The sequence below is a fragment of the Arachis stenosperma genome, chromosome 5 (genome assembly GCF_014773155.1).
Source record: "Arachis stenosperma cultivar V10309 chromosome 5, arast.V10309.gnm1.PFL2, whole genome shotgun sequence".
NCBI classification, from domain to species: Eukaryota; Viridiplantae; Streptophyta; class Magnoliopsida; order Fabales; family Fabaceae; genus Arachis; species Arachis stenosperma.
In genome coordinates, this window is record NC_080381.1 from 24,378,521 (window position 1) to 24,401,869 (window position 23,349).

The window sequence follows — 23,349 nt, forward strand, 5'->3', positions numbered from 1 at the left end:
TCCACAAAGAGAGCTCGGCTATCCGGTAGACCGGATCCAAGCACGACCGTGATCCAAGCGTTCTCAGTTCCGCACATTCTTCCCGAACCGTCTGGTACCCGAACAACCGAACAAGATTATTCTAAAAATAGCATATCTACCTATGAATTAGTTCTTTTAGTTTTTTTTTTAAATTTTTTTCCATACTCAAATCCTTTTAAGGTCCTATAGAGATAGGGTAGATGTTACAATATTCTCCTATTGTTTGGAATTTTAAAATTCCTTTATATTATTAATATTATAATTAATAATTATTTTAAGTTTAACCAGTCTTTCCTTTTTGATATGGGCAAAGCCAAAAAAAAAAAAATTCAAACCCACCTGACCCAGATACAATAAGAAATCTGAATCGTAAATCTACTTTTTGTAAGACCCAAAACCTTTGAAAAAAGGCTATCATTAGCTAATTTCAAATTCAGTATTTCTGTAGCTTTAATTTTAAAAATTATCTTATTAAAGATAATTAGAGCAAGTTTTGATTTATTGAATTTGAAATAAGTTATAGTTATTATCTAATTTTATAATTATTGGATTATTTTCTATATTTAAATTATAAAGTTGGCAGTTATGAAATAATAAGGAATTTATATGATTTGGATTAAATAATTAATATTTTAAATATTACTACTACTGTTTTGGGAAAATAGAGAAAATAATTATATTTTTTTTAATTTTTGGATTCAAGCATTTTATTGAAAATAATGTGAGATTGATGAACAAATAGTATTTTTTTATATAAAATTAGTGTTGGATTTGATTTGACTTTCAATTACTATATTATCCCTACCTTTATTTGAAATTACCAAAATGTCCCTAACCCTAATTTTTTGAAAAAAAAACCCTAGTTCTCCCAAACCCATTAGCCACAGCCTTTCCCCCCAAACACCCAGCAGCGGCAACTCACAAAGTTTCCCTTCTTCCCTTAAAGAAAGAAAAAAAGAAAGAAGAATGTGGGCATAGGGGAAGAGAGGGAAGAGTGAATCCGGAGGGGGAGACCTGGCTCCGCCGCCGTTGCTGTCGCGGAGGAAGACTCGAACCGAGAGAGATCTGAGATCTGAGGGGAAAGGGAGACCGTGACCAGCGCCGCCGCCACCACGCCCAACTGCCATGCTTGTCATAGTCGCGGTCGAAGGGAAAAGGGAGAGTGTGCCGTCGCGAATCAGAGCCGAGCCAAGAAGAGAGACAGTGCGAGAAGGAGCCCGTCGCCGTCCAACCCGCGTCCTGCTCGCCGCGGTCGTCGCAGCGCCGTTGTCGTGCGCCGCCGTCGAGCTCGTAACCGCGTCGTCGTTGCCAACAAGCCCTGTCGCCGCTCAGTTGCGTCACCGTCTTTCAAACAGAGAGCGAGAGAAAGGGATCTCGCGGTGCAGGAAAACGGGGAGGAGCCGCAGTGCATCGCGAAGCTACCGTTGTTGTCGCGCGCTCCGTCACCGCTACTGCTGGGAGCTGCGCCGCCGTAACCGAACTTCTGCCGCCGGAAAACCTCGCTGCCGTCGCCGAAAAACTCTACCGGTAAGGGTTTTGAATTTTGTTTTCGTTTGTTTAAGATTCTGGAAACCTTATCGTTTTTGTATGTGGGTTTCAGTCTTTATCTCCGGAGTCTGGTTGCCGCTGCCGCTTGAGGTGGCTGCCGGATTGCCACCAAATCGGTTCGGAGATTGCCGCTATTCTGGTTCAGCCGTTACTTCTTCATTCGGTAAGCGTTTTCGATTTGAAAGCTCTCTAGTTACTATTCTGTTATCGTACGCTAAGGTTTTGCGGCGTTAATCGCTATAAGATTGAGTCTCAGTTATTGTATGTTGCGATTAGTGTTGCTATGGTTATTGCGAAAGCAGCTAGGAGTTGAGGTTTTGGTTGCCGTCAGTTCGGGTTGAGGCGAAAAGGACTCGGTGAGACGTTTGGGTTATGAATTTGCGTTTTGAGGTAGGGGCACTTTCCAAAACTATACTTTATGTATTGAAATTATTACATATGGATACTGATGTGAGAAAATGTGTATTTGGTGATTGTATCGGCCTTATGTATTATTTGATTGTCTCGAAAGCTTATGAATGTTTGTTTGGCTGAATTGTTGTGCGACTTTGTGAACTGTAATATTTTGAAGTTGATTCTTTAAAGATTTGAAATATGAGTTTAATCCGTTGAGGATTGGTTTGAATTGAGTCAATTATTTTGATGATGTGAAAGATAGAATACTCTTGAAATTCAGCCTGGGTTGCTTTAATTGATTTGGTTTTGATAAATGATTTATTACTGAACCGATTCTTTTAAACTTTGGAAATGAGTTAAATCAGTTGATATTGAGTTGATTTTGAAATGGTTTCCTTGAGATATGCCATTGAGGCGACTATTGGATTTAACTTGCTTTTGAATTGATTTCTGGTTTTGAGCTGTTGAAAAGGAATGAGAAACGGTTTAGTTGGGACCCGAAGCGGGTGGCAAAAGTCCAAGTTTTAGGGGAGGTGCTACCAAAATTTCTATAAAATCTGAGTCTTTATTGAATGTTGTCTGGAAAAATGACGAGTTAAAGACTTCTACTATTTTATTTGAATTATCAAGAAAATGATGATTCATGCTTTTGAAATGAATTATTAAAGAGGAAATTGTGATTTAGTCTTGCTTCTTAAGAAAGGCATTGTATCTCTTTCAGGAGAAAGTTACTTAGATAAAACTTATGTTTTAAAGCTGTTTTTAATGTGACAAGGGCAATGCCTTTGAATTTGACTTGAGGGTTTCAATTAGAGGAGTTTCAATGACTTTGAAAGAACTTGAATGTCTCTTGACATGTTTCATTTTGAAATGTTTTGAGAAATGTTTTAAGTACTCTTTGAATTCTGAATTCTTGCAAGACTAAAACAATTTTGAACAGTTGAAACGTTCTAGAATTTATCATGGGGGTTGAAGTTGGTTTTTCCTAAGTAAAGGAAACAGATTTGAAAGAAGTGAATGATTACGTGACTCGGTTTGGTTTAGATCCCATTTTATTACTCAAATTGGAAAGCCAAGGTTTTAATGATTTTAAATGAATTTGGTGAACTGAGTTATATTATTCTCCCCTAAAGACTTGGGACTCTGCCGAGAAACTTTGTTATAAAATCCCATTGTTGGATCGATGATTTTGAATGTTTCAGAATGAATCTTTAACTTCCCATGGTTATGGAAGTTTTGGAAAGAGGATGCCGAGAGTGGCATTGTTTTAAAAGGGGAATTTACCTTGAGTAAAAGTGGCTTATGAGCCTGAGATGATTTGAGAAATGAGATCTTTAAAGCCAAGGCTGAAAAGAGTTGAAACTTGATTTCAAAGTGAATGAATTGAGAAAAGTGATTTATGGCTTAAATGCCGATTTATGAATTTGATGATGTTGAATGGTGGAGGTGCTATTTTGTTATGAGCCGGAACGGCTGTGTATGATATTGAGTTATGGCTGATTGCTGAATGAGTTTTGGGCCGTATGGCTGACTATGAATTATAAATTTAAGCCAGATGGCTGAGATGGATGTTGATCCATAGCTGGGACTGAATGAATATATGCTTGAGATACCTGGATAGTAGCAAGGGTTGTGGTTCGTCCCACTTGCTCCAGGTCAGAGACTGTGACGCCTGGGTAGTAGCGGGAGTAGTGGTGATTCCACTCGCTCCAGGTTGAGCTTTTAAACACCCGCATGGGTAGTAGCCGCAGTAGTGGTTATTCCACTAGCTCTAGGTTGAGCGGGTAGTAGCAATGTGATTGTAGCTCAAACCTACTTACTCCGCGATGGGTGTTTCTGTCCATGGTTAGCTACCAGGACGTGTCAGGTTGGCTATATAACCGACAGATAATATCATCAGCCACTAGGAACAGGCATGCATCATGTGCATCTATGTGACATTGTTTGGGCGTGTATATTGTACTTGGTTTGCCTTTGTGATTAACTGCTAATTGTTCTACTTGCTGTAACTGTTTGTTTGTGCTTGAACTTCCTATCTGTGTTTGCAACTGTGACTCTGTTGCACTGTGGTGATTGGTTGATGGTTGGATTGTTTGGGCCTAGGGCCGTGGATGGAATGAGATGAACCGATGGTTGATTTCGGTTTTGTGTTTCTGGTTTGGAATAAAGTATGAAAGGCTATTTTGGTTCAGCATAGATAAACCGTTTTGAAAGGCTTTTGAGTTTTTGAGAATTGAATGTTTCCTCTTTCAAAAAAGATTTCCGACTTTACTTTTACTGTAAACTGTTGTTTTTTTTAAGGGGCATAAGACGGTTATTAATCACTGGTACGGTTTATCTTCACGTATCCTATTACAGTAATTCCCAAAAATCCTCTATTGAGAACCCTTTCGAGGATGATGTTCTTACCTCCCTACATTTTTCTCCTTTCCGGATATGGACACAAAAGTTACGAAGAGTTTATTTAGTTGTTGTTGAGATGCTCTATATTGTTTTAGTTATGGTTTATCGTACCCTCGCCTTTATCTTGATATATTCTGTAAGAGGGATAGGGATTGTATTGGCTAATGCTTGTAATAATATTTATATATATGTATGTATATATATGGATGTACTCTTTATGAGTTTTGTAAGTTGTATGGTATTATGGATGTACGTTATCGAACCGAAGTAATTTCGGGAGCAGTATTGCGGTTTAAAGTTTTAAACAGGCTCATATTTTAGTATTAAACAGTATAAGTGTCGTCGTAATGTCTGAGCTATCAGAGTTGCGCAGCCGGAAGCGTGAGCTTTGGTAGTTAGGGTGTTACACTTCTTCTTCAACCAGTATGTTGAAGCAGGAAACAGGGCTACCTCCCCAATAACCTCAAAGTTCAAAATCCCTGCCGCCCTGTCAGGGGAGTTCCAAGCCATCGTCTGTCACTGCACGCAACTCTTCCAGGATTTTCTTTTTCGGTTGTGATACCTCCATGGGCGTCCAGAGCTTCGACAAGACACCGCTGACCGTCTTCTTGCCATCATAAGTTCAAAATTAGGTTTTATATCTGCCATTTTGCATCTCAAAGACCTGGTGAACCAATGCTGATCTTCTTCTGAACTTTGTTATTGTCCCCGCCACAGGTGGCTTTATCTGTGTGCTATTACTACTACTACTACAGGTAAACATTATCCACCATGGTTTTTACTTGCTTTTGATTCATTGCAAAAATTTAAATTTTACTTTCTTTTATTTAAAAAAATGTAATAATTTTTCAATGGTCTATCTACTTTTTTTAATTTTTAAATATTGTTAAATCAAATTTTTTACATTGCAATATCCGCTTACTCATTTTATACTTATTTTATTTTGGGATTTGGTAATTTGTCTTAATTAATACTAGTTCATAGTATTTTGATAATAATGCATGTTAAGATTTTTCTTGCTTGTGAATTGATGCTACTTTAAATGTGATATTGCTATTGATTTGTGGTTATTATATAGTCATATCTATGCTGTTGAATTTTGTTCTCTTAGTATGTAAATAAAAGTTAAAACTTAAAATAATTTTTAATTGGCACATAACCGATTGTTGTTGTAAGCTATTGTGATGATATGATATTTATTCATGATCGCTAAATTTGTAAGTTTGTTAATTGAATAGACTCAAAATTTTTTAAACTCTACATTTTTTATAATGAAAATTTTGTACTCCCTTTTTTCGTTTGATTGTTTTTCTTTGATTTTGAGACGTGACCTTTTCTACAGTGAATTTTAGTCATTTGGTAAATAATTTTTTTCTGTAAAGATAATGTTATGTAGACTGATACGAACTTATTATTAAGCTTTTTAATAATTTATGCCTAATTATCATTGTGTAGTATTTAATTTACTAGGCAAAAAATAAATAACATACGTATTTTGGTGTTGTTTGATTTCTTCATTTGTAAGTCTAATTTTGAGCTTTATCCGAAAGCATTTTGTCTTGTAGTACTTAATACTCAGATCTTAATTTTTATTATAGTATTGTTTATATTCAGATTATTTCCTTGCAAATGTCATTCATGGGAGAGGACGAGATCATAGATGAATGTGAGTATGAGCATGAGGATAGTATTTTTTATGATGAGAAGTATTCTGGTGATGAGTCATACTTAGATGAGTTGCAGCAGGAAGAAGAGTTGGGTGATGAGTTAGACGGTGAGGAGATATTTGAAGAATTGACAGATTATGATTATGATGATGCATATGGATTGGATTCAATTGAGGATTTATTGAAACTTGACTTTTTAAGCATTGGTGAGGTTGAAGTTGACAAGTTTCACTTTGGAATCCTACCCATTGCTTTTGAATTTTACAACAGATTTGCAAAAGAGCCAAGGTTTCAGTGCAAGAAAAGACAAAAACTGGAAGAATTCAAATGATAAGACCTAGACCTACATGCAGAGATTTGTGTGTTTTCGGCAAGGATATCGATTAGTGAAGTGGTACACTTTGCCAAACAAAAAAAAGGGAACCAAAGACTGAAACAAGAACTGGGCGCGAAGCACAATTCCAAGTCAAGTTTGTAAGGGTAACCGGAAGATGGCATGTGACTCGATTTTCAAATGTTCATAATCACAAACTATTGGAAGGATGGTTGAGCAGGTTATTGCCAGGTCATCGGAGTATGTCCAAAGCCGAAATAGCACTCATGAACAACATGCGCATGCAAGTCGGGAATTAGCACATCCCAGGTTTATGCTTTGCTAGCAAGTCAAAGTGGCGATTTTGACAAGTTGAACTATGGTCTTAGAGACATGTACAATCAAATAGCTAAGGTGAGGCGTGAGATTCCAGAGGATGTGGGTAGAGCATTAAATTTTTTGTAGGAGAAGGCTGCAAAAAGATAAATCTTTATACTACCAAGAGCTTCGGACGACGGACGGAAGGTTACTAAATCTCTTTTGGTGTGTGAAGAACTGAAGATTGATGGTTTAGAAGTTATAATAAATACTTGTTGTAAGTATAGTTTCTAAACCAAGCAATCAACCTTTCTTACAAACGTTTTGGTTGTCTGATGAGCGGATAATTTGTATGCTTTTTGGCATTGTTTTAGTATGTTTTTAGTATCTTTTAGTTAGTTTTTAGTATATTTTTATTAGTTTTTAATTAAAATTCACTTTTCTGGACTTTACTATGAGTTTGTGTGTTTTTCTGTGATTTCAGGTATTTTCTGACTGAAATTGAGGGTCCTGAGCAAAAATCTGATCCAGAGACTGAAAAGGACTGCAGATGCTGTTGGATTCTGACCTCCCTGCACTCGAAGTGGATTTTCTGGAGCTACAGAAGCCCAATTGGCGCGCTCTCAACGGCGTTGGAAAGTAGACATCCTGGGCTTTCCAGCAATATATAATAGTCCATACTTTGTCCAAGATTTGATGGCCCAAACCCGCGTAGCAATCCGGCCTCAGAAATTCCAGCGTTAAACGCCGGAACTGGATTAAAAGTTGGAGTTAAACGCCCAAACTGGCATGAGAACTGGCGTTTAACTCCAGAAAACGTCTCTACACATAAAAGCTTCAATGCTCAGCCCAAGCACACACCAAGTGGGCCCGGAAGTGGATTTTTCTGTCATTTACTCATTTCTGTAAACCTTAGGATACTAGTTTACTACTTATAGGACCTTTTGACATTGTAATCAAAACCTTATGACCTCATAACATTTCATACACGTTCTTTCCACAGTATGAGCCTCTAAACCCCATGGTTGGGGTGAGGAGCTCTGCTGTGTCTTGATGGATTAATGCAATTACTACTGTTTCTTATTCAACCATGCTTGCTTCCGTTCTAAGATAACACTTGTTCTTAATCCGGATGAATGTGATGATCCGTGACAATCATCATCATTCTCAACCATGAACACGTGCCTGACAAGCACCTCTGTTCTATCTTAGATTGAGTAGTTATCTCTTGGGTTCTTTAATCGGAATCTTCGTGGTATAGGCAGGACCTGATGGCAGCATTCAAGAGAATCCGGAAGGTCTAAACCTTGTCTGTGGTATTCTGAGTAGGATTCAATGATTGAATGACTGTGATGTGCTTCAAACCTGTAACCTACTGGGCGTTAGTGACAGACGCAAAAGAGTGATTCTATTCCGGTAGGGGAGGGAACCAAACCGGTGATTGGCGGCACTGTGACAGAGTGCTTTGCATTAGCTTTCACTGCGCGGATGGGAGGTAGCTGCTGACAACAGTGAGACCCTACACGAGCTTGCCATGGAAGGAGACATGCGTGTTTGATGAAGAAGACAGTGGGAAAGCAGAGATTCAGAAGATGGAGCATCTCCAAACCTCAACCCATTCTCCATCACTGCAATACAAGTAACCATTACATGTTCTTTTGCTTTTTACAATCAATCCTGATAATTTCTGATATCCTGACTAAGATTTACAAAATAACCATAGCTTGCTTCAAGCCGACAATCTCCGTGGGATCGACCCTTGCTCACGCAAGGTATTACTTGGACGACCCAGTGCACTTGCTGGTTAGTTGTGCGGGATTGCAAAAGTGTTATTGCAATTTCGTGCACCAAGTTTTTGGCGCCGTTGCCGGGGATTGTTCGAGTTTGGACAACTGACGGTTTATTTTGTTGCTTAGATTAGGACTTTTTGTTTTTGTTGGTTTAGAGTCTTTTAGTTGAGTCCAGTTTCATATTCTAAGTTTGGTGTCATTTGCATGATTTTGTTTTTCTTGTGATTTTCGAATTTTGCATGTTCTTAGCCCTTTTTGATTCATAAAAGTTCTAAGTTTGGTGTCCTCTTTGTGTTTTTCCTTTAAAATTTTCGAAAAAATTAGTGTTTGATTTTCTAAAATTTTAAGTTTGGTGTCTTTTTGTGTTTTTCTCTTTCCTCTTTTTAAGAATCAAATCTTTTTCAAAAAAAATTTTCAATCATATCTTCTTAATTGCTGTTTTCAAAATCTTTTTCTTTACTAATTGATTCAGTTCCCAATTTGCTTTGATCTTATTCTATTCTTAATTTTCGAATTTTATTTTATTTTCCTTTTGTTTTATTTTATTTTATTTTAATTTTTCGGTTATTTCAAAAAAAAATAATAATAATAAAAAAATAAACAAAATTCATCTCTTTGCAATTATTCTCATTTCCCTTTTGTCTATTATGGACTTAAGTGGAATTAATCAGTCCAGAAGGACTCTGGGGTCCTATGCCAACCCCAGTACAGCTGCATATGGGAGTAGCATCTGTGTACCTCCCATCAAAGCAAGCAGCTTTGAGCTAAACCCTCAACTCATTATCATAGTGCAGCAAAATTGCCAGTATTCCGGTCTTCCAGAGGAAGAACCTACTGAGTTTCTGGCACAGTTCTTACAAATTGCTGACACAATACATGATAAAGAGGTAGATCAGGATGTCTACAGACTGTTACTGTTTCCATTTGCTGTAAAAGATCAAGCAAAAAGGTGGTTAAATAACCAACCTACAGCAAGCATAAAGACATGGAAACAGTTATCAGAAAAATTCCTGAATCATTTTTACCCTCCAAAAAGGATGACACAGCTAAGGCTGGACATCCAAGGCTTTAAACAAGAGGATAATGAATCCCTTTATGATGCCTGGGAGAGGTATAGAGGTATGCTAAGAAAATGTCCCTCTGAAATGTTTTCAGAGTGGGTACAGTTAGACATTTTCTACTATGGGCTCACAGAAAAAGCTCAGATGTCTTTAGACCACTCAGCTGGTGGATCTATACACATGAGGAAGACAATTGAAGAAGCTCAAGAGCTTATAGACATTGTTGCTAGAAACCAATACTTATATTCTAGCAAGGAATTCGTTCCACAAGAAGAGGTCATGGCAGTAGTCACTGATCCTGATCCTCAAGAACAGATGAATGAGCTTAATCAACAACTACTCCTGATGACTGAACAGTTAGCAGAATTTAAAGAAATGCTCCATGATACTAAGGTTGCTAACAAGAGCATAGAACTGCAGTTGAATCAAGCAAAACAGCAAATATCTAAACAAATAACAGAAGAATGTCAAGCAGTTCAACTGAGGAGTGGGAAAACACTGAATGCCACTGCTCAAAAGAGCAAGAAGTCAATTAAGGAACAGTTGACAGAGGATGACCAAGCCACTGTTCAAAATCCCTCTGAGGACAGTAAGAGCCCAGAGAGGAATATTATTGGCGTTCAAACGCCAGAAAGGGGAGGAAAATTGGCGTTAAACGCCCATTCCTTGCCCAATATTGGCGTTCAAACGCCAGAACAGGGAGGAAAGCTGGCGTTAAACGCCCATTCCCTGCCCAGTTCTGGCGTTCAAACGCCAGAAAAGGGGGAGAAGTTGGCGTTTAACGCCCAAACTTCATCCACTCCTGGCGTTCAAACGCCCCAGGAGAATCAGACACCTGAGAGTGCTGACAGTAATCCCTCTAACAAGGCTTCTTCAACCACTTCTGTAAGGAATAAACCTGCAGCATCTAAGGTTGAAGAATATCAAGCCAAGATGCCTTACCCTCAGAAACTCCGCAAAGCGGAACAGGATAAGCAATTTGCCCGCTTTGCAGACTATTTAAGGACTCTTGAAATAAAGATTCCTTTTGCAGAGGCACTTGAGCAAATACCCTCTTATGCTAAGTTCATGAAAGAGATCTTAAGTCATAAGAAGGATTGGAGAGAAACTGAAAAAGTATTTCTCACTGAAGAATGCAGTGCAGTCATTCTAAAAAGCTTACCAGAAAAGCTTCAAGATCCTGGAAGCTTTCTGATACCATGCACATTGGAAGGCACTTACACCAAGGTAGCCTTATGTGATCTTGGAGCAAGTATTAACTTAATACCTGCATCCACTATCAGAAAGCTTGGGTTGATTGGAGAAGTCAAACCAACCAGGATATGCCTCCAACTTGCTGATGGCTCCATTAAACACCCATCAGGCATAATAGAGGACATGATTGTCAAGGTTGGGCCGTTTGCCTTTCCAACTGACTTTGTGGTGCTGGAAATGGAGGAGCATAAAAATGCAACTCTCATTCTAGGAAGACCTTTCCTAGCAACTGGACGAACTCTCATTGATGTACAAAAGGGGGAAGTAACCTTGAGAGTCAATGAGGATGAGTTCAAGTTGAATGCTGTAAAAGCTATGCAGCATCCAGACACACCAGAGGACTGCATGGGCGCTGACATTATTGACTCTCTGGTAGAAGAGATCAATATGGCTGAAAGCCTAGAATCAGAACTTGAGAACATCCTCAAGGATGCTCAAACTGATCAGGAAGCGCCAGAGGAGGCAATGGAATTTTCGAAAATTCCTCAGGAGGAAGATAAGCCTCCTAAGCCTGAACTCAAGCCATTACCACCATCCCTGAAATATGCATTTCTGGGAGAGGGTGATACTTTTCCAGTGATTATAAGCTCTGCTTTAAATTCACAGGAAGAGGAAGCACTGATTAAAGTGCTAAGGACACACAAGACAGCTCTTGGGTGGTCCATAAGTGATCTCAAGGGCATTAGCCCAGCCAGATGCATGCACAAGATCCTGTTGGAGGATAATGCCAAACCAGTGGTTCAACCACAGAGGAGGCTAAATCCTGCCATGAAGGAGGTGGTGCAGAAAGAGGTCACTAAATTACTGGAGGCTGGGATTATTTATCCTATTTCTGACAGCCCCTGGGTGAGCCCTGTCCAAGTTGTTCCCAAAAAGGGAGGCATGACAGTGGTTCATAATGAAAAAAATGAACTGGTTCCTACAAGGACAGTCACAGGGTGGCGCATGTGTATTGACTACAGAAGGCTCAATACAGCCACCAGAAAGGATCATTTTCCTTTACCATTCATAGACCAAATGCTAGAAAGACTAGCTGGCCATGATTATTACTGCTTTTTGGATGGCTATTCAGGCTACAACCAAATTGCAGTAGACCCTCAGGACCAAGAGAAGACAGCATTCACCTGCCCTTCAGGCGTGTTTGCCTATAGGAGAATGCCTTTTGGTCTGTGCAATGCACCTGCAACCTTTCAGAGGTGCATGCTCTCTATCTTCTCAGATATGGTAGAGAAATTTCTAGAAGTCTTCATGGATGACTTTTCAGTATATGGAGACTCATTTAGCTCCTGTCTTAACCACCTATCACTTGTCCTGAAAAGATGCCAAGAGACCAACCTGGTTTTAAACTGGGAGAAATGTCACTTTATGGTGACTGAAGGAATTGTCCTTGGGCACAAAATTTCAAGCAGGGGAATAGAGGTGGATAAGGCAAAGGTGGAAGTAATTGAAAAATTACCACCACCTGCCAATGTTAAGGCAATCAGAAGCTTTCTGGGGCATGCAGGATTCTACAGAAGGTTTATCAAGGATTTTTCGAAAATTGCTAAACCTCTGAGTAACCTGCTAGCTGCTGACACACCATTTGTGTTTGACACACAGTGTCTGCAGGCATTTGAGACCCTGAAAGCTAAGCTGGTCACAGCACCAGTCATCTCTGCACCAGATTGGGCATTACCATTTGAATTAATGTGTGATGCCAGTGATCATGCCATTGGTGCAGTGTTGGGACAGAGGCATAACAAACTTCTGCATGTCATTTATTATGCCAGCCGTGTTCTAAATGATGCACAGAAGAATTACACAACCACAGAAAAAGAATTATTTGCAGTGGTCTATGCCATTGACAAGTTTAGATCCTACTTAGTGGGATCAAAGGTGATTGTGTACACTGACCATGCTGCTCTTAAATACTTACTCACAAAGCAGGATTCAAAACCCAGGCTTATCAGATGGGTGTTGCTTCTGCAAGAGTTTGATATAGAAATAAGAGACAGAAAAGGGACAGAGAACCAAGTGGCAGATCATCTGTCCAGAATAGAGCCAGTAGCTGGGGCGTCCCTCCCTTCTACTGAGATCTCTGAGACTTTCCCAGATGAGCAACTCTTTGCCATCCAGGAAGCTCCATGGTTTGCAGACATTGCAAATTATAAAGCTGTGAGGTTCATACCCAAGGAGTACAGTCATGTGCAAAGAAAGAAACTAATTTCAGATGCCAAGTACTACCTTTGGGATGAACCATATCTCTTTAAGAGATGTGCTGACGGAGTGATCCGCAGGTGTATACCCAGAGAGGAAGCACGAAGGATCCTATGGCACTGCCATGGATCACAGTATGGAGGACACTTTGGAAGTGAGCGAACAGCCACTAAAGTTCTCCAGTGCGGCTTCTACTGGCCTACTCTCTATAAAGACTCCCGAGAGTTTGTGCGTAACTGTGACAGTTGCCAAAGAGCTGGTAACCTGCCTCACGGATATGCCATGCCTCAACAAGGGATATTAGAGATAGAGCTGTTTGATGTATGGGGAATTGACTTCATGGGGCCATTCCCACCATCATACTCAAACACTTACATTCTGGTGGCAGTGGACTATGTATCTAAGTGGGTAGAAGCAATTGCTACACCCACTAATGATACCAAAACCGTGCTGAAATTCCTCCAGAAAAACATTTTCAGCAGGTTTGGCGTCCCTAGAGTACTAATCAGTGATGGGGGTACTCATTTCTGCAATAAACAGCTATACTCTGCTATGGTTAGATATGGAATCAGCCATAAAGTGGCAACTCCGTATCATCCACAGACAAATGGGCAAGCTGAAGTCTCTAACAGAGAGCTAAAAAGAATCCTGGAACGGACTGTGATGTCCCGAAGAAAGGATTGGGCAAAGAGCTTGGATGATGCTCTGTGGGCATACAGAACAGCATTCAAGACTCCTATAGGCACCTCTCCATACCAATTGGTGTATGGAAAGGCCTGCCATTTGCCTGTGGAACTGGAACATAAAGCCTACTGGGCAACCAGATTCCTAAACATGGATGCACAGTTAGCTGGTGAGAAAAGACTGCTCCAGCTAAATGAGCTAGAGGAGTTCAGACTCAATGCCTTTGAAAATGCTAAGATCTATAAGGAAAAGGCAAAGAAGTGGCATGACAAGAGATTGTCAACCAGAGTCTTTGAACCAGGACAAAAAGTTCTGCTCTTCAACTCTAGGCTCAGACTGTTTCCAGGAAAACTCAAATCCCGGTGGAGGGGTCCATATGTGATTACAAAAGTGTCACCATATGGGTATGTTGAGCTTCAGGATATTGATTCTGACAGTAAGTTCATTGTTAATGGACAGAGGATCAAACACTATCTTGAAGGAAATTTGAGCAGGAATGCTCAAAACTGAGACTTGAGTGATTCTCAGTGAAAGTCCAGCTAAAGACAGTAAAGAAGCGCTTGCTGGGAGGCAACCCAGTCATTAGGAAGTTGTACGATTAGTTCTTACAGAGGCAAGTATCAAAAATGAAGGAATTCACAGAGTTACAGAAGGATTCAGCTCAAAAAGCAGAGAAAATGAGCTTACTGGCGAAAAAACGCAAGTAAGGGGCATTTTGGGCGTTAAACGCCAGAATGGGCACCATTCTGGGCGTTTAACGCCAGTAATGGTACCATTCTGGGCGTTAAACGCCAGAATGGGCACCATTCTGGGCGTTTAACGCCAGGTGTGCAGCATCACTGGGCGTTCAGAAAAAACGCCCAGTGAGGAAGGTTTTCTGGCGTTTAACGCCAGCCAGGGTACCTGGCTGGGCGTTAAACGCCCAAAAGGGGCAACAAATGGGCGTTAAACGCCAGAATGGGTGCCATTCTGGGCGTTTAACGCCAGCTTGGTGGGGGGACCACATTTTTGTTTTCAACTCAGATTTTCTCAAACTTTCCTTTTCTCACCCATACTTTTCTACAAAATCACACTTCAATCATTCATTATTCACTTTCAAATCTTCAAAAATCAAAACAATTTTTCAAATCTATTTCAAAATAATCCCAAATCTTCTTCAAAAACTCACCCTTTTCTCAAAAATCTTTCATATCTTTTCAAATTTCCTTTCAAATCTCTCTTTTGTTTTCGAAATTCTCCTCCCCCCACTCTACAAATGAACGTTCCTCACCCCTCCTTCCTCACACCATTCGAATTTTCTCTCCCTCTCTCTCTCTCTCTTATTTCTTTTCTTTTTGCTTGAGGACAAGCAAAACCTCTAAGTTTGGTGTGCTTTTCCGTGATCACTAAGCCAAGATTCATCAATATCATGGCTCCCAAGGGAAAACAAACCAACTCAAGAGGAAGGAAAGAGACCAATCCAAAGAATCTTTGGAATGAAGAGAAGTTTTTAACCAAAGAACATGAGGACCATTATCACAAAATAATGGGACTGAGGTCAGTGATCCCGGAAGTTAAATTTGATCTGAAAGAAGATGAATATCCGGAGATCCAAGAGCAAATTCGAAACAGAGGTTGGGAAGTTCTGACCAATCCTGAGACAAAGGTTGGAAGGAACATGGTTCAGGAATTCTACTCAAATCTGTGGCTCACAGATAAGCAAAGAATGACTGGAACCGCTTTTCCTACCCACAGAACCATGGTCAGAGGGAAAGTTATGTACTTCCATCTGGACAAAATAAGAGAAATCTTCAAGTTACCTCAACTACAAGATGATCCTGATTCCTTCAATAGGAGGATGGTGAGAGTAGATAAGGGGTTGGATCAAGTTCTAGAGGACATATGCCTCCCTGGAACTAAGTGGATAACCAATTCTAAGGGTGTCCCAAACCAACTCAAGAGGGGAGACCTCAAGCCAATTGCAAGAGGTTGGCTAGACTTTATTGGGCGTTCCATATTGCCCACTAGCAACCGTTCTGAGGTCACCATCAAGAGAGCAGTGATGATTCACTGTATTATGCTTGGAAAAGCAGTGGAGGTGCATCATGTGATTGCTTGTGAGATCTACACAATTGCAAACAAGAATGTCACTGAAGCCAAGCTGGCTTACCCAAGCTTGATCTCCTTGCTCTGTAAAGAGGCTGGGGTAAAGATGGGAGTAGATGAGTTCATACCCATTGAACACCCAATCACCAAGAAGTCAATGGAAGGACAAGTGCAAGACAACTCCATCAAAAGGAGGGCGCGTGAGTTCCTCCCTGAATTCCCTGAAATTGGCTACTGGGCCAGCCTAGAAGCATCCATCAACAAGCTGCAAGAGACTATGGAGCAACTGAAGGAAGAACAGCAGAATCAGAACTGCATGATCTGCAAATTGCTGAAGGAACAAGAGAAGCAGGGGCGTGATATCAAGGAACTGAAACGCCAAAAGCTCTCCTCTCAAGCTGGGGGAGCATCCACTTCTCAAAATCAAGGTTGTTGAGTCCTAACTCTGTGAAACCTCTATCATTAGAGGCCTCTGTTTTTCGTTTTTTTTTTTATCTCTTTCCTTTATTTTTAGTCTCATCTTATATCTATAATTGAGTCTTGTTCTTAATTAATAAAATTAATAAAGTTTATGCCTTAAAGCTATGAATGTCCTATGAATCCATCACCTCTCTTAAAAGAAAAATGCTTTAATCACAAAAGAACAAGAAGTACAGGATTCCGAAATTTATCTCTGAAACTAGTTGAATTAGTTTGATGTGGTGGCAATACTTTTTGTTTTCTGAATGAATGCTTGAACAGTGCATATGTCTTTTGAATTTGTTGTTTTAAGAATGTTAAAATTGTTGGCTCTTGAAAGAATGAGGAGAAAGAGAACTGTTATTGAGGATCTGAAAAATCATCAAATTGATTCTTGAAGCAAGAAAAGCAGTGAAAAAAAAAAAATATATTTTTCGAAAAAAAAAGGAAAGAAAAAGAAAAAGAAAAGAAAAGAAAAAAAAAAAAGAGAAGGAAATAGAGTTGTGATCCAAAGCAACAAGAGTGTGCTTAAGAACCCTGGACACCTCTAATTGGGGACTTTAGCAAAGCTGAGTCACAATCTAAAAAGGTTCACCCAATTATGTGTCTGTGGCATGTATGTATCCGGTGGTAATACTGGAAGACAGAGTGCTTTGGGCCACAGCCAAGACTCATACACTGGCTATGTTCAAGAATCAATGTACTTCACTAAGAGAATCAATAACACTATCTGAGTTCTGAGTTCTTATAGATGCCAATCATTCTGAACTTCAAAGGATAGAGTGAGATGCCAAAACTGTTCGGAGGCAAAAAGCTACTAGTCCCGCTCATCTAATTGGAGCTGTGTTTCTTTGATATTTTGGAATCTATAGTATATTCTCTTCTTTTTATCCTATTTTGATTTTCAGTTGCTTGGGGACAAGCAACAATTTAAGTTTGGTGTTGTGATGAGCGGATAATTTGTATGCTTTTTGGCATTGTTTTTAGTATGTTTTTAGTATCTTTTAGTTAGTTTTTAGTATATTTTTATTAGTTTTTAATTAAAATTCACTTTTCTGGACTTTACTATGAGTTTGTGTGTTTTTCTGTGATTTCAGGTATTTTCTGACTGAAATTGAGGGTCCTGAGCAAAAATCTGATCCAGAGACTGAAAAGGACTGCAGATGCTGTTGGATTCTGACCTCCCTGCACTCGAAGTGGATTTTCTGGAGCTACAGAAGCCCAATTGGCGCGCTCTCAACGGCGTTGGAAAGTAGACATCCTGGGCTTTCCAGCAATATATAATAGTCCATACTTTGTCCAAGATTTGATGGCCCAAACCCGCGTAGCAATCCGGCCTCAGAAATTCCAGCGTTAAACGCCGGAACTGGATTAAAAGTTGGAGTTAAACGCCCAAACTGGCATGAGAACTGGCGTTTAACTCCAGAAAACGTCTCTACACATAAAAGCTTCAATGCTCAGCCCAAGCACACACCAAGTGGGCCCGGAAGTGGATTTTTCTGTCATTTACTCATTTCTGTAAACCTTAGGATACTAGTTTACTACTTATAGGACCTTTTGACATTGTAATCAAAACCTTATGACCTCATAACATTTCATACACGTTCTTTCCACAGTATGAGCCTCTAAACCCCATGGTTGGGGGTGAGGAGCTCTGCTGTGTCTTGATGGATTAATGCAATTACTACTGTTTCTTATTCAACCATGCTTGCTTCCGTTCTAAGATAACACTTGTTCTTAATCCGGATGAATGTGATGATCCGTGACAATCATCATCATTCTCAACCATGAACACGTGCCTGACAAGCACCTCTGTTCTATCTTAGATTGAGTAGTTATCTCTTGGGTTCTTTAATCGGAATCTTCGTGGTATAGGCAGGACCTGATGGCAGCATTCAAGAGAATCCGGAAGGTCTAAACCTTGTCTGTGGTATTCTGAGTAGGATTCAATGATTGAATGACTGTGATGTGCTTCAAACCTGTAACCTACTGGGCGTTAGTGACAGACGCAAAAGAGTGATTCTATTCCGGTAGGGGAGGGAACCAAACCGGTGATTGGCGGCACTGTGACAGAGTGCTTTGCATTAGCTTTCACTGCGCGGATGGGAGGTAGCTGCTGACAACAGTGAGACCCTACACGAGCTTGCCATGGAAGGAGACATGCGTGTTTGATGAAGAAGACAGTGGGAAAGCAGAGATTCAGAAGATGGAGCATCTCCAAACCTCAACCCATTCTCCATCACTGCAATACAAGTAACCATTACATGTTCTTTTGCTTTTTACAATCAATCCTGATAATTTCTGATATCCTGACTAAGATTTACAAAATAACCATAGCTTGCTTCAAGCCGACAATCTCCGTGGGATCGACCCTTGCTCACGCAAGGTATTACTTGGACGACCCAGTGCACTTGCTGGTTAGTTGTGCGGGATTGCAAAAGTGTTATTGCAATTTCGTGCACCATTGTCACAAGTAACAAACCCTTTAAAATTGATAACCGAGTATTTAAACCTCGGGTCGTCTTCTCAAGGAATTGCAGGGAGGTATGTCCTTAATATTGGTTATGCAAAGGTATATTTTGAGGTTTTCAAAAGGGTTGAACAAGTAATATAAAATAACAAGTCGTCAAAATAATAACTAGTAAAGCTCTTGGCAAGGTATGAGAACTGGAAGTCTTATCCCAGTTATCCTTATCAATTGTGATGAGAATTTCATTTTTCTCCCACTAAGTCAACCTCTAACTATGAAGGTAAGTTAAGTGGATGAATTAATTTTAATTCCTCAAGTCCTAGTTTTTCCTTGGGAAAGGCTAGAGTTAGTGGAACTCAAATTAATTCTTGAAGAATTCCAATTTTCAGTCAACAATGAGTTTGATAACTCAAGAGTCACCAATTAATCAACCAGAGCCAAAAGGTAGAAAAATCTAAATTATTTATATCATAAATAAAAGAAACAAATCATAGATCTGAAAATACTTCAAATTATATTGAATGAAGATGTCAATTCTAACATGGACAATATTCATAAGCCAATTGGGCAATATAAATCAAACACAAATAAAAGCTTCAGAGTAAACAAAAATAGAAGAAAAACATAAATTATTGAATCTGGTATGAAGAAACAATCTTAATCCTAATAGAAATTCTAATCCTAAATCCTAAGAAAGAGGAGAGAACCTCTCTCTCTAAAAACTACATCTAAAATTATGAAAAGTGTATTATGAATGAATCTCTGTTGTATGGATGGACTTCCCCACTTTATGGCCTCTAATCTGTGTTCTCTGGGCTGAAAAATGGGTCAGAAACAACCCAGAAATTGCTGATTGTGAAATCTGGTCCGTACAGGTCGCAGCAAAGTGACGTAGAGGCATCATCCACGCGTTTGCGTGGAATAAGATTCGCAGATGCGACGCATCCGCGTGGAGCACGCGTTCGCGTAGCCTATCTGTACGGCCACTATGACGAATTATATATCAAATCAAAGCCCCAGACGTTAGCTTTCCAACGCAAGTAGAACCGCATCATTTGGACCCTTGTAGCTCAAGTTATGATCGTTTTAGTGCGAGAGGGTCAGGTTGACAACTTTGCAGTTCCTTCAACTTCTTGTATTCCTTCAACTTTTGCATGCTTCCTTTCCATCCTCTGAGCCATTCCTGCCCTGTAATCTCTGAAATCACTTAACACACATATCAAGGCATCTAATGGTAATAAGAGAGAATTAATATTAGCAAATATAAGGCCAAAGAAGCATATTTTCAATCGTAGCACAAAATCAGGAAGGAGAATGTAAACCCATGCATTTCGTATGAATAAGTGTATGAAAGATTGATAAAATCCACTCAATTAAGCACAAGATAAACCATAAAATAGTGGTTTATCAACCTCCCCACACTTAAACATTAGCATGTCCTCATGCTAAGCTCAAGAGAAGCTATAAAGGAGTGAAGAGGAATGATAGAGAGTATACAATGCAACCTATCTGTGTGAATGCAACTACATGCAAAATGTTTCTACCTACTTGGTTAAAAGTAGATAAGTTCTCCAAGAGAAACATGAATCAAATTCCACTAATTCAAATCGTACAATAAAAAGCAAGTAAACTTGTAAGAAGATAGCTCATGAAAGCAGGGAACATAGAATCAAGCACTGAACCCTCACTGGTAGTGTATATCACTCTAGTCTCTCAAGTGTCTAGGGTCAATCACTCTATTCTTCTCTAATCATACTTTCTAAGCTTTGTTCTTCATCTAACCAATCAACAAATATTTAGTATACAAATGTAAACATCATGAGGTCTTTTCAGGGTTGTAATGGGGCTGAGGTAAAGGTAAGGATACATATATAAGGCTAAGTGAGCTAACAAAGTAAATCCTTGATTAGTCTAAGATCTCACATAACATATACATACTTTATACAATTTAAAAGGCTTTACCTAGCTACCTAAAATTTTTCACTTTTGTATTACATGCTCATGTATCAAACTTATTTTTGAATTTTGTCCCATGTGCATTTATTCTTTTTATTTTGCATTTAGGGTAATAATTTTTTTTGTATCCCCTTATTTAATTACTTAATAAATTTTTTTCTATTTTTTAATTATTTTTATTTTTTTATCAATGCACATGGTAATTTATTATTTTGATTTCACATGAGCATGCTTCCCAAATTTTCAAATAACGTATTCAATTCAATTCCCTACTTTTTTTTTTATCATCCCATGTTCCCATAAAATTTCCCACACTTAAATTATACACAATATCTATCTTAAGCTAACCAAGGATTCAACTTGGGATTTATAATTTGTTTTTCTGCTTAAGGCTAGTAATGTGGTTATAAAACAAAAGGGGATTAAAAAGCTCAAGGTGGCTAACAAGGGTGACATAAAAGGGTAGGCTTTATTTGGGATGAGTGAATTAATAATCAAATATGGCCTCAATCATATGCAAGCATGTAAATACACTAAATAATGGACATATAGAATGGAACAAAGCAAAGATTGCAGTTATAGAGAAGAAAACACACAAGAATAAAATATTTATGGTTAAATAATGTAACCATGTAAATAAGCTCAAATCTCACAGGTTGCGTGTTTTAGCTTTTAACTATGTTCCAAATACAACTTCCAAACAAATTTAAAATTTAAATTTTGATTTAAATTAGTGAATTTTTTTTTCAAAAATAGGGTCTTAAAAAGAAACTCATTACTTTAACCAAGCAGTAGCTAAATGCATAAAATCAAACAAACATGCAATGCAACATGCAAATGCAACAATGAACTACAAATGAAACAATGGTGTTGAAAAGAAGAAAATAGCTAACCCATGGAGATCGGTATCGACCTCCCCACACTTAAAGATTGCACCATCCTCGGTACATGCTAAGATGTATAAGTGGACGGGCTGCTCCAACTGATGCTTTTCTCCAAAGATTGTGCGGTAAACTTGTTCACGGTTCCAGTTAGAAACTCCTCTTTTTCCCTATTGGTGGCCAGCCTGAAAGAAGAGGAAAAAGAAGAAAAAGTAACCCAGAAATAAAAATAAGAATATAAATAAAGTCTGGGTGGGTTAATGCCAAATAATGAGAGTCTCAATTACACGGTAGCTACAACATGCAAGTGAAAAAATAATAGAAGCACATGGCATGTCAACTAAATAGTAAACAAGTTAAGAAGCATCTAAAATAATGCAGGAGATATGCAACAGATGAGTAAAAAGATTGCAACACCAATGTAAAACAGCAGATATAGAAAAGAAAGGGAGAAGAAGAGAAAGAAGATAGTAAAGAGAGAAGAAGAAAAAGAGCGAATAAGATGAAGAATAGAGATAATAGAAGAAAGTAAAGAAGGAAGAAGAAAGAGTTAAGAAAGGGGAAAGAAAATGATTAAGAAAAGATAAGATAGTTGGCGTTGGGATGGATAGGTTGTGCGGCGCAGGGGACGCGGACGCGCGGGGCACGCGGTCACGTGGATAACGCTTCGAGAAAGTGACGCGAACGCGTTTGGCACGCGGATGCGTGACTCGATTTGTGCTAGTAGCGCAAGTGCAGCCTCGCGTTCGCACAACTCTCTGTTTAAATGCATTTTGCCAAAAATCTGGGTGACGCGGTCGCGTAGGGGACGCGATCGCGTGGTTGGCCTTTTCCTGAAAAATGGCGCGGATGCGTGGGGCACGCGTTCGCGTGGTAGGGCTTGTGCTTCTAGCACGAGTCCAGCCATGATCCAGCTCAACTTTCGGCCATACACCCTTTTTACGTCGATTTACAGGACCCGCGTTTGCGTGGGTGACGCGAACGCGTGGGAGGCATTTTTTCACATGACGCGGACGCGTAGGCAACGCGGTCGCGTGGATCAACTTGTGCCAAAGGCACGCCTCCAGCCACACTTTCATGTGACTCTCTGTTCAATCTTATTTCTTCCCCACGCACTTGTGACGCGGAAGCGTCAGCGATGGTTACGCATCGCATGCATTTTTTTTTAATATGCAAGATGCAAAATGTAGTATGCAGATGCAGATGCAAATGTTATGAACAATTCCAGGTTCAATAAGAGAAAATAAAACTCAAAAACAAACAAAACTGAATTGTAAAAGGAACAATCATACCATGGTGGGTTGTCTCCCACCTAGCACTTTTAGTTAAAGTCCTTAAGTTGGACATTTGAATGAGCTTCTTACTATGGTGGCTTGTGCTTGAATTCGTCCAGAAATCTCCACCAATGTTTGAAATTCCAGTAGCCTCTGGGATCCCAAACTAGTCGCAGAAAACTCTCAAGCAAGTTAAAGCAAGTGACAAGGCCCCAAGAGTGTTGATTGCCAGAATGAATTCCGGGGTCCCAAACCTTGCTTTTGCACCCGTCTTCTTGTTGAGAAATATTGTTCCATCCGGGTAGCAAGCAGTCTGAATTCTCATTGAAGCAGCCAAACAACTTCCTAGACCCATTCAGTTGAGCTCTACACCAACCTTTGCAGTTAAACTCAAAGCTTCTGACCATATTGAACCTTGCAGGACAATTCTTACCATTGACCATCTTCCTCTTACTCTTAATGCCACAAAGAGCTCTAAGTTGACCATCCGTCTCCAGTAGCCCATATTCAAGTGGAATTAGAAAGCTAAGGGATATGAATTTTACCCACTTGAATGTTGTGAAGGATGACGGC